Source organism: Dermacentor albipictus, chromosome 4, assembly GCF_038994185.2.
Source record: "Dermacentor albipictus isolate Rhodes 1998 colony chromosome 4, USDA_Dalb.pri_finalv2, whole genome shotgun sequence".
Taxonomy (NCBI): Eukaryota; Metazoa; Arthropoda; class Arachnida; order Ixodida; family Ixodidae; genus Dermacentor; species Dermacentor albipictus.
This window is the reverse complement of record NC_091824.1, coordinates 44,003,477-44,015,424: the sequence shown is the minus strand read 5'-3', so window position 1 is coordinate 44,015,424 and position 11,948 is coordinate 44,003,477. Positions and strand designations below refer to the sequence as shown.

The window sequence follows — 11,948 nt, the reverse complement described above, 5'->3', positions numbered from 1 at the left end:
GTTATAGAATTTCTTTCTATGCCAAGCTATAGCTTACAATATAGACTTATCTTTGGTTCTCTTTGTCTTGCAACAGCTATGCGCAATTAGGCAGCCGCACAAATCCTCAGATGACGCTAGCCGAGACATTGGCTGGCCCCAACCGACCTGTTCGTGGCGCCACCTACCGTCCCGTTTCCTATCCAATCCAATCCAATCAGTCTGTCGCTCTGTTTTCGAGTCGGTCGGGTGTGCGAGCTGCATTGATGTGCTTGTTAGATCGTGTGTTTTTGTGTTTGCTGTAACCAAATGTGACTTAGTTCGCGTGCGCATAAGCGCCACAGACAGCTTGTGTCTCGCTGCAAACTCGCCGTGTGCGTGGCGCGCCAGCGAAATGTGGACCAACGATGTTCATGCTGTCGAGTGCGTTCCCTTTGTCTCTGGTTGTCGTGGAAAGTTGGGTGGACGTCGCGAAGAAATAATGCGTGTTGTTAGCGTGCCACTGCTCGCCCACTATGCACCGGTATGTCTGCTGGGAGTAGCATCGAAGCACTGGCAACTTGGAGGGCGCTTTTCGACCGCGTCGGGCCGTTCAAAAGGTGAGTAACCGTGCTTGCTAACTACACACGTGTTGTGCGTGCTTCTCGTGTGGGCATAGGGTGCCTTGCGAACGTAGGAAAGAGAACTCCCACGACAACAGTGAAACCTATGCCGATGCTTGCTGGGTGTCAGAGTTTAGTTGCGCGAATTAATTGCCATAATGCAGAATTGAAAATCTTGATAAGTGTTTTCTTCTGATGAGAAAGATTACGTTCAGAAATAATCGTGTTCATCATGCGCGCTTGTGCGTGAGCTCCCGTTTTTCTGATGAAGTCGCATGATAACGACTCATCTACCTCTTAAACGATTCTTACTGCTATGACGTTTCCTCGCTTATAAATGATTCGACGTTGTAGATAATCTCTGCTTACAAGGTTTTCGATTTACGAGCAGTATTGGGGAAAAAAAATTTAAGCAATCACAGCGTGCTACTAGTACAGGTTTGTTTTGAAGGGGTGTTGCCATAACTTCGACGTAAGTAAACATTACAAGGGATAGTTACTTAAAGTTATGAAAGAAACTCTAGAATCGTTATGTAAACAAACATTCATGTAATGCGCTGCTGCTCCTGCGTGTGAAATTTTGCCTTGTTGAAGGGGTCCCTGCTATCGTGACATTCATCAGTAACTTTGACTTTGTGCTCTGTTGCCACCCTGCACCAGTGCAGGCATTGTTTTCATGACTGTTTTTACATGCTCCTTGCATGTGTTCACTATGTGATAGTCTTACTGTGCCACAGCTATAAGTTAACACAGAATTCTCTTTGTAGTGGTGAAGCCGTGACCCACAACAGTGTCCACATAACCCGTGGCCATGGCTGCAGCAACACGGCGTGTAATCTGGATGGATATGTCAGGTATGCTTTAAGTGTACGTGTTCACAAAAGTAGGATCTCGGTATCATTAGTGGATAAGTGTATCGACATATTACTTAATGCATCTTGCTAAATAGGCTAAATATTTCTGCAACATCATTCCACTTGCTGCTTATTTGTGTTTGTAGATATTATGCACACATTATCTTGTTCTGTTAAAACTACACTTCGCATGTCCTGACGTTTAGTATTTTTCTCGCAACAATTGCTTTGCTGCAAGTCCATTTTATTTTTGCCTATTACACAGTATGTTTCTTTTTATCTTGGTTTTATTTGTTTGGAACTGTTTCTTATGCTGTAGCCCATATTTCCCTGTTTTCCTTTCTGCTTATGATACACATATGTGCTGTTTTTGTCCATGTAAGAATTCGAAGTGTAGTGTGTCATATATTTCACAGGTCTAAGCACGCAGTGTGCCTACCATTGTTTAACATTGATATTTACAATCATGTCTGTCTTGTTCTCAGAATAACTGTCACTGGCAAATACACATTTGATGAACTAGAATTTCTTGAAATGAAATAGGAAGGCCAGTATTCATTGTGCCGCAGTTACTTAAGTAGTGAGGTGTTTTCTGGTAAGCTTTCTATTTTTTTCTCTCACTTTCTTCGTATTCTTTTCTTTGCAAGCTGCCCTTATTCATGCTGGTAGGCATTGTAGCAGTTGTGAGTGTGTTTACTGCAGCAATGTCACAGCTAGTTTGCACACACTACAGGATGCCAACAGATACCCATCACTGTTTTTGTGCATTTCTGAGAACCAGCTGTGTCCACTCGGCGAAACTTGTAGTGTCCATTTGAATTTACCAATCAGTTCATGTAACATTTCAGGACAAAATTTACGCAGTGAGAGAAGGGAGACTATGCAACATGACCTTGGCTAACAACTGACTGTTTAAGTTGTTGGAAGGACTAACAAAAATAGCACTGGATGTGCACTTGTGTTGTGCACCAGTTAATTTGAGAGGGATGGCAGAAGTTATAATTCAAAGGCATAAAATCATGGTAAATGGTGTCTGCATAAAAAGAAGTAAATAGGCACAGACTAATTTCTATCCCTTGTAATCTACAAAGGATGCCTTTCTTCATGCATTGATAATGGGGGCTGGCTCACACTTATTGTTATTTATGTGGTGCGCCTGACTGATTTCTCTTGCCAATTTTCAGCCATGGGTGAAAACAGATAAACAATCCTAATCTGGCCTGAAGCCCCATTGCAGATATGTGTGGCCAAGTCGGACGAGCATACTGGTCTTTTGAATGAAATATGGTGATCTCACAGGTACATATTTAGGCACCAGCCAGTCTGCGCTATGTACATTTGACCACATGTGAAAGGAATACAGCACAGTGCCTCTGACACGCACTGGACAAATTTGGCGCTACCTTTAACCAAGCAAGCCTCGCTTGCCTCCTTGCATTTCTCGATTCCATTTTCAATTCAATCAGTTCATGTAACTTTTCAGGACAAAATTTGCGCAGCGAGGGAAGGGAGACCATACAACATGACTGTTGTGCATATGCTGCCTAATTTATTTTTGCTGAAAATATACGTGCATTGCAGTCCACAAGTGAATTGACAAAGGCACCCAGGCATTAGAGGCTTGCTTAGTTAAAAATACCCAAAATTTGTCTCGTATCTTTCAGGGTTAATGTAGGCTACTCTTTTGATCACGTGCATATTTGGTCCAATGTACATCGGGCACGCTGACTAGCCGGTGCCTCAGCATGCGCCTAGGAGAGCACCATAATTCACTCAAAGGACCAGTGTGCTCGTCTTATTTGACCATGCATTGACACGACAAGCTGTGCACTGAATTTAGCTTGTTTATCTGTTTCGTTCGCCTATGGCAACCGACTGATACAACAAAATCAATGAAGAATACCACAGCCAAAAATGGGACGTGTGTCAGTCGACGCTCGTTATGATTGCATGACAAAGAGGAATACTCTCTAATGACGTGGCATAGCAACCACCATGCTTATTTATTAAATTATTTTTATGCAAGCTTGTTTGTCATGCTTCTACGCATTTGTTTTTCAACTTGTGCCCTCCCTCTGAAAGCAGTGCTCGGGTGTAAATGATAAAAAACCCCAGACATGGTGTGGTGTATTTCTTGAATGGGATATATGCCATCATTCAGGAGGCCAACACATGCATGACATAGTAGGCTTGGAATGTATGAGAACTGTGCCCGTAGCTGATGCAAATATTCTATAACGACTGGCACTTGGATGTCTCTGGGATGCATTGGGTTGCCCATACACAAACACTCCTACGCTCATTTCCATTTCAAGTAATTAGTGAGAATTTCTCATTCACGCTAGCAATCCACAGACACTGCTGTCCTTTGTCAAGTGGAAACCGATATAGCTGAAGTAGTTCACGACATGTACACACGCCACAGCTGATCCATGTTGCACATTTGTTCTGCCAAGAGCAATTTCTGCTTACTGTAGTTACTGCTGCACCCAAAGGCCACACAGTGGTTCCTCAACTTTGTGTGAACCGACACCACATAAATTTTTCGCAGAACTAGCTATAACGTCTCCAGACCGTTCTGCAGCAAGTGATACAGCGTGTATTTCTGTGGTTGATTGCCAAGTTTTGTTAATTATCTGTCCTTTCTACCATGCAGGGTACACATGCACTTACTTCAAGATGACGACACTCCACCTCAAGAACAGCCTCTCCTCAGTGATAAGTAGCGAGATTAAATGAAAGGGAGATATCACATCCGTAACCAGGCTGATACTGTGTTTTCCTTTCATTTAACCTCCTTCTGCATTTAAGGAAGCATTGATATGCCCAATAAATGTTTTTGTTAAATTTCTTTCGTTGAGTAATGTCTAACATGCAGCATATGTAGGGCCCATGTACATGTCAGAAGTGCTGCATCTTCACTGGACATACATGCATACAGGCTGCATATATATAGCACCAAAGATAGTCACGCACAGGTAACATATTTAAATAAGGTCTGACTGCCATTGGGACACATGAGAAAATGTTACCACACGTGGTGGCCAATTTTGTTATAGGAGTAATACGAGCACCGGCAGTCTAATGTATAAGCTCATTAGAGATTCGCTAGGAAGACGTGAGAAAGTCACAAGAAAACTGCTTTGGAGCGCACATTAGGAAGACATTTCATGCTCACAAGAAAAGCACTCGTCAAGAGTTCTACAGAAAGACGGTGGCCAATATGTTATAGAATGACATTAGGAATACATCAGAAAATTCCAAAGAAACTCATCAGAAAGTCTAATGGCTGTGATGTCAAAACTCGTCAGACTTTCATGTGAAACTCATCTCATATTTTCATAAGGGCAACTCGGTGGGGCTAAAATCAGTGAATTAACGTAGTACCTACAGCAAAGCGAAAAGTACTGCGTGTAGGCACGCATCCCAGTCGCGCTTATTTTTATGACGCAGTTCTCTAAGGACGCGCTTGAAGACGTAATGCCACCTTTCCATGCTGTTGCTCTGTTGGATGATGAATTGAGCTTTGCATTATATTTGTGCCGCATCTCTCTAGAAATGGTGTGGTGAGGACACTTGTGAAAACGCTGCCTTGATCACTTTGGATCTCGGAAGGGAATCCAACTCGGGAAAAGATCGACAACAGCGAATCCCTAACACTCGCCGATTGAGAAGTGTTGGGGATTCGCTGTTGTCGATATTTTCCCGAGTTGCATTCCCTTCCGACGTCAGCTCACGCAGTGCAAGCACCTCTGGAAACTTCGTAGCTGGGCATAACGTAGAATGTACCGGTACCCTGTCTCTGTCACGGGATGTGGCCCCAACTGCTTATGTCACTAACCGCTCAAATGGCTCGGTCATAATCGGTACTAATACCATCGATGTTTTCCACCTATCCTGCGCCTTTCTGACTCGCGGGCATGTGTCGCAGGACCACACAAATTTCTCCACGTCCTTAAAACATACAGCCCAATAATACTATTTTAAAAAAGCCTTTGCTTTGTTTTTCTGGTTCCGAGGTGACACGACTACGAACTGCCACGGGAAAGCCGCAACAAGTCTGTGCGATACTTTTCAGGAACGACTATAGTTGATCTCGCTCCACTCCGCGCTTTCTTTATCCGTGTATATGCGATACAACACACCGCTTCTCAACCGGAGATAATTGTTATTATTAGCTGGAGTACTTGTTCTCTGGCTCTCTGTGATCTCCTGAATGGTGTGGTCGTCTACCTGCTCAGTGGCCAACTCTTTTCTATATCCACTTAGGAGCGTAGTGAAACTACTTGACACTGGCGGCAATAACGCATTCTCAACGATATGCTCGTTCTGCGGCTCGCGATACTGATTCTCCGGCTGACCGGTCTCGGGTGTCTCGTTATCGGGGTGGTCTGCAATGCTTTCATTCGTTTCCGCCACACTCTCATCGGGTGTATCCTCCATAGTGCAACTCTCGGAAGTGAGTTGAGTTGCCCATTCTAGTGCCTTTGAACGGGTTAAGGTTTGCACAACCCGGTCATCGAAAAGAATGCCTCTCTCTCGCAATAACATATCTGATCTGTTTGAGAACAAGTGCGGATAGCATTTATAGAGCTTTCCTGAAACAAGAGCTTCGGATGTTAGCTTACCGAAACTTTCTCAGAAGGCAAGCCTTGACCTTCTCGTAATTGTCGGTGTCCTCCATGCTGAGCCGCGCAACAGCCTCTACTGCCTCGCAGGGCAGGATCGTCAGTAGCTTCTGAGACCATGCATCTCGCTCAAACGACCGTTTCTCGTACGGTCTTGTTGAGAAGAGGTACCGCTTGCTGTGGACAATTACCCGACCTGTTGCCCAACTCAAGTTCTAACTTGCGGAGTTCCCGCTCCAGTCTTTTTGCATCCCGCTCCTGTCTTTTTTCTCCCTTTCCTACTCTTGCTGCTGTCTGAGCTACTCTTCCTTTTTTTGTTCGATGAGGCTCTATGCTTCACCGAGGTCCTCATCATCGGCCTACAAATCAATAATTACCTGTCTGATCATGGTTTCTCGCGCCACACCCTTTGTATCTATGCCGACTTCCTCGCACAACAGCAACAGGTCCGGCTTCTGCAGCCTCTTCAAGTCCATGATCCATTAGAGCGCCGGATACTTCGAAAACAACAATACGAAAGTGCATAACCCCTAGGCTTTCAGCAGTGCTACCTACCAGTTCTGAAATCTAACCTTCTTTTAGAACCTCGTTGACATCAAATGAAAAACCAAGCACTCACCCACACGTGATCAATGTCTCGAGACAGCTGCTCTCTCGCTGGCCGATCATAGTTGCCGCTTGTAGCTTCAGATCTCGCCACTGATCACCAGTTGTTGCGGCGCTAGGTTATGTCTCGAACCCGGCTCCATATGGTAGCGTGGCGGAGGCTTCGGATTGAAGAAATAAGAAGCTCGGAACTTGGGAAAAGGAAAATAAACAGGTTTACTAGCACTTGAACGAAAGTTATTTACACCATCGAATGGGAAAAACAGAAAAAAAATCAAGAGTTCAGCAAGGGGCGTCGGGATGAGCCTCGTTTCCATGGCCCAGAGCAGCTTCTTTTCTCTCGGCACTGTCATTATAACACCTCTGTTCAAAAACTCCCTCCTGGCGTTAGTCAATCACACACAGGTCACCACACACCGGGACGACAGCGAATCAAGACGCACATACAACAGCGTCGCAGACGCAATATCGGACCGCCGACTCCTTCCCCCCTAAGTTCCAGCGGATGCAAAGGTGGAGTTAGGATCTGGCCATGGGAATGGGAGAAGAGATCTTTTACTCCCAACTGGTCTTCTCCGCTGCTTTTTAATGTAGGGTAGGCACCAGTTCGTGGCGGTTCACTCCCGGCACACATCCACGAGCCCTTCGCGTCGTCTCGGCCTCCTTTGGAGTGGCAACTCTTTCTTCCCTTTGTTGAGTTTCTTCTCGGACAAGGAGGGCTCGTTAGGGGAAAATTAGCAGCGCCCAGCATTGCGTGGAAATTGTCTTCCAACTATCCTTCCAGCGTGGATCTCGTATCGTAGTCTTGCGCGTGGTCAACAGCATGTTGTCTACAGTAGCCATAACAGCACATGACGGCATCATTCGCTGTAATAGGTTCTTGTATGGGTTCTCCGATTTTTGAAGGGTTTTCGCCAGGCTCGCATTCAGCAATATATTTTACTTCTATATCTCCGTTTAGAGAGAACTGCTATAGGGGCGTAGTTCTGTTTTCATTTTCTGTAGGTCGATTTCTCAGTTGACCGACTTCATTTGATAGCATTTCATTTTGTGCTTTCAGTTCCGCGTTTTCTTTCTCAAGACGCGTGCAGGGAGGTCATCTATTCAACATTTTTGTTGAAAAGTTAAGTCAGGACTGGTTGGCAAATGACGGCGCTCTTTTCGCAGTTGCTTTCTAGGGCGGAGTGCCTGTCGCCTGATTTCTCTCGAATTTTCTTGAAAAACATCGCTAGGTCTGTGAGCGCCATGCTAGCACGCAGTAGAAGCACACTACGGCAGCAGCAGGAGCAGCAGTAGCAGCAGCTGCAAACGTATAGGTATTACGCCAATGCCAAGTCTGACTAAGATGGAAAGTTCAAATATGTGTTTCAGAACTTGACCGCCTGGCTGCCGCTGCTGCCAAAGCGTGATGGATAACGCTCGACGCAGCTTGAACTTGAGAGTCGTCCAGATGGCGCTCATGTCAGCTCTTGATCTCGCGTTGGGCGGCCATCTTCCAGCGATGCATATGGAACGGGTTGTCGCAGCAGCGAGGCGCTGGAAAGCTCAAATATAGGTTTCAAAACTTGACTGCCCGGGGCTGCCGCTGCTGCCGAAAGCTGACATCACCTGGCGCAGCAACAAATCGTTACCGCCACCGCTGGGGGAAAATAACACGCATTGTTGAACTTCGATAAGCATACGAATTAGCGCTTTGTCTTTTATTTTTGTTATAGCGCAAGCAAAACGACAATGACATTAAAAAGCAAACCACACAAAACAGAGCGTGTATATATGTATGTTTAATGTGCTTTTCTGTGCGCCTGCCCTTCAACCTGCGCGACAGCGAAGTAGATGCCATTACAACAAACCCTTCTTAGCTACCCTCAGCGCTACGTCCTCCCCACGCAAACGCGACTGATACGATCGGGCAACTTCACTTTCCGTAAATGCGATGGCAAAAGTGAAATAATAGACGTGGACTAGGAGTTTTCTTTCTGCGCCTGGAATCAAAGAGCAGGCGAGCGATCGCTAGACCGATTGCAACATTTTTGTCCGGGCATAAGCGAGCTAAATTTTAATCTGTGCTTTAAGTAATCGGAAAACCATTCACAAGTTATCAGATCAGCGCTGGCGACAAGAATGACTTAGTCGGAAACAACCACCGTGGTCGGAGCAGGTCGCAAACGACCATTTTCGGCGCTCGCGCGCGCGCTAATTCCCGAGCGAAGTTGTTGCACATGCGGTTAACGACAACAGGCGCACGACCGTAACCGCCTTTCCAATCGACCGCCGTGCGGGCTAGGATATAAAGGGGAACAACAAACACCAGTCTGCTACATTCGTCGCCTTCTTTCAGTAAGTCCACGCACTATTACAATTGCAGCACAGAGAGAATGCACAGAGAAAATGTAGGCTTATACTGCCTCTGCAGCTCTAACCGAAGTATTCTGTCCTCTACCAACACGCTGTTCGCCGTCGTGACCGAAATAGCGGCTGCCTGAGCCGTGCCTGCGGCCGCCGCGGTCGTTGTAAACAAGCGAGCAAATGCGGATCAGAAGGCAATTATGGCGTAAGGAATTATGGCGGCGCCCCTGGGTACGGTGCTTTAAAATGCATATAGTTCTTGTGCGGGGACAAACGCCCTGTACAACTAGTTTTAGCGTGTGCGTATATTTTGTACCGATGGAGAAAGTCTGGCTGCCTGCTTCCACAGAAACGGGCGAAAGATCCAAGGAAACGAATTGAGTTTAAACTGTCTTCGAGAGCTGGACAAACTGGAGGATGCTAGAGCCACTAGGCTCTACAGTGTTATGTTTCTATACTCTCAATCTCTGTCTTTTTTCAGGTCCACGAAACTTATAATACCTAAGCGATGCGAACGAAGGCTCTTAGCAACGTGTCGAGGCAACCAAGGAGCATTCTAGTCTAAATACAAAGAACTTCGATAAACTACTAGCCTACACGAATTGACAAACTACGTTTGCCTAGCGGCAATTTTAGCGTTTGTTTACTAATAAGGCTACGTTTTCAAAGCTATTGGTGATTTTTGTCGGTACTTTCTGGCAACCCTGGGGCCAGATAACGTAAAACTATTCCAACCTGTTTTTATTTCATATCAGCCATTAGCCCTCCGTGATAGGTCAAAATGGCTCGGGCTCTGCCCATAAGGGTGTGGCACCCGCCCTAATGGGCTGGACCCAAACCGCTTTGCACTTTATATAATAATTCGATGGTTCTACGTGCCAAAAGCCCCGCATAATTGTAAGGCGCGATATACACTAAAGGACATACCGAAAAGGAGATAATTTGTTTCCGTTGCATCAACACTTTTCGCTTGTCATGTGCACTTGAGAAATATTGTTACGTAAGTTACCAAGCTACCTTGACCAACAATGAGTATTTCGAAAGATATAGCATGCATAAAAAGCCAAATTTCCTTGTTGACGAACCAGCAGCAATATTATGTTGGAATTTACAGTGGCATACGGTATAACCATACTGACAACGGCATTTTCTACAGGTCTCAACAGGTTCCAGTAGTTGGACGCGGCTACGTTTTCGACGTGTCGAGTGACGGGCTACTTGGTTTTGGCACAACATGCCTCTAACTGGCCATAGACCGTACATATGGACCGAAAGTTCCGGGGTATACCAAGTGTGTCCGCTACGCGTATATGTACAGGCAGTAAATTGGACAACCTTTTTGTGCTTTGGTGTTTGTTTGTTTCCCCCACAGCCCTCCCCCCTCCTTTGAGGCGTCACGAAGAGTCTTCATGGGGGCACCACAGACAGCCAAAAAGAGAAGTCCTCGCGCTGAGGCCTAAGTGCGAAAGCAGTCCATCGTCCAACTTATAGAATATTTGTAGTTCCGCATGACTTGACCTTGGCTGGTCCGTTATACCATTGCGAAATGAAGCAGATTATGGCGTGAAGCTCAGGATCACGACATTGCACGCCTCTTAGGTCTTCCAATGAGCTCGCACTGACCGTGTAGTGTCACAAGAAATGGCATCTTGACGATTTGCGCCACTTCGATGAACAATTGTAAAGTAATGCACTTGGATATGGAGGAACCAGCGCGCCAATTTAGAAGTCAAGTGTTTCTTTGAAGGCAGCTAGACGAGTGTCTTGTTGTTGGTAACTAGAGTGCAATGGCATCTGTACAAATATGGGCAAAACTTCTGGACGACCCAGATTATTGGCATGCACTCAGCTCTGATAAATGGCGCCGTCGCTCAACATGCGATGGCTGGCGGCTTGAGTGTGAGAGAACCCTTTGGTCGCCTGACGAATCCTCTTGAACATGTATAGACAGGCCTAGACCATTTCGGCTGAAGTTTGTTTGGAGCTGCAAGAAGGCTGATTCGTTAAAATGGGCCAGAGTCGGTGGCTGCCGTAATGATCGCTTGATATCTGCAAGAGCATGCTGCTGCTCTGGACCCAGAAAAACATGAAATGTTTTTCTTCGGTAGCGGTGCGCTGCGGGTGTCCGCAGGATTAACTGGTAAAGAGGCGCTTTCGATAAAATTATTTAGTTTGTTCGCCTTGCACGGCGCCATGTACTGATTCAACGGGAGTAATTTTTCATCGTCTGGAAGAAGACCTTTCTTATCGACGACGTGTCCCAATTAGATTACTCCATGAAGGCCAAAAGAACACTTTTAGGGCTTTAGTGGACGAGCGCCCGTTTTCAGCGCCTTTAATACCAACTGGAGGCGTTGTTGGTGTTTTTGAAAAGACCCGGCGAAAACGATCGCATTGTCGAAATAAGCGAGTGCAATAGACTACTTCATGTATCTCGATACCTTGTCCATGAGGCGCTGAGATGTAGCCGGGGCGTTGGAAAGGCAAGCGGAAGGCGGTTAAAGTGGGACAGGCCATCCGGTGTCACAAATGTGGTTTTTTAAACGTCTTCTCGGTCCATGGGCGCTTCTCAATTACGCCACAGCCGGTCCAACGCCGAAAAATAGCCCACTGCCTTGAGGCAGTCCAGTGCATCGTCAAGGCGTGTCAGGAAGTATACGTCGGGGCTCGTTATTCTGTTGAGTTTCTGGTGGTCGATGCAGGATGTATGATGTCATTCTTTTATTGCGATAGCAATCATATGAACACTCCAGGCGCATTTCTGCCGTCGCCGTCGCCGTGATGTTCTGTATGAAGTCCGAGGGCGATAAAATGGTCACCGCGCGCCGTATGTTGTATGTGCGAGTGAAAGCGCGCGAGGGTGAGCCGGCGATCGCGGCTCCATCGCACTCGCAACGGACGAAAGCGGGGAGGAAGCGCGCCGCCTTCCGCAG

At 46.2% G+C, this 11,948-nt stretch overlaps 1 long non-coding RNA gene across 1 annotated transcript; it reads left to right on the top strand.

The window, feature by feature from the left end:
- The first annotated feature begins 245 nt into the window (after nucleotides 1-245).
- On the top strand, nucleotides 246-4,286 carry LOC135907167 (uncharacterized). Its single transcript, XR_010565914.2, has 3 exons — nucleotides 246-578; nucleotides 1,349-1,435; nucleotides 4,092-4,286. It is a non-coding gene; the product is annotated as an uncharacterized lncRNA (long non-coding RNA).
- The last annotated feature ends 7,662 nt before the right edge of the window (nucleotides 4,287-11,948 follow it).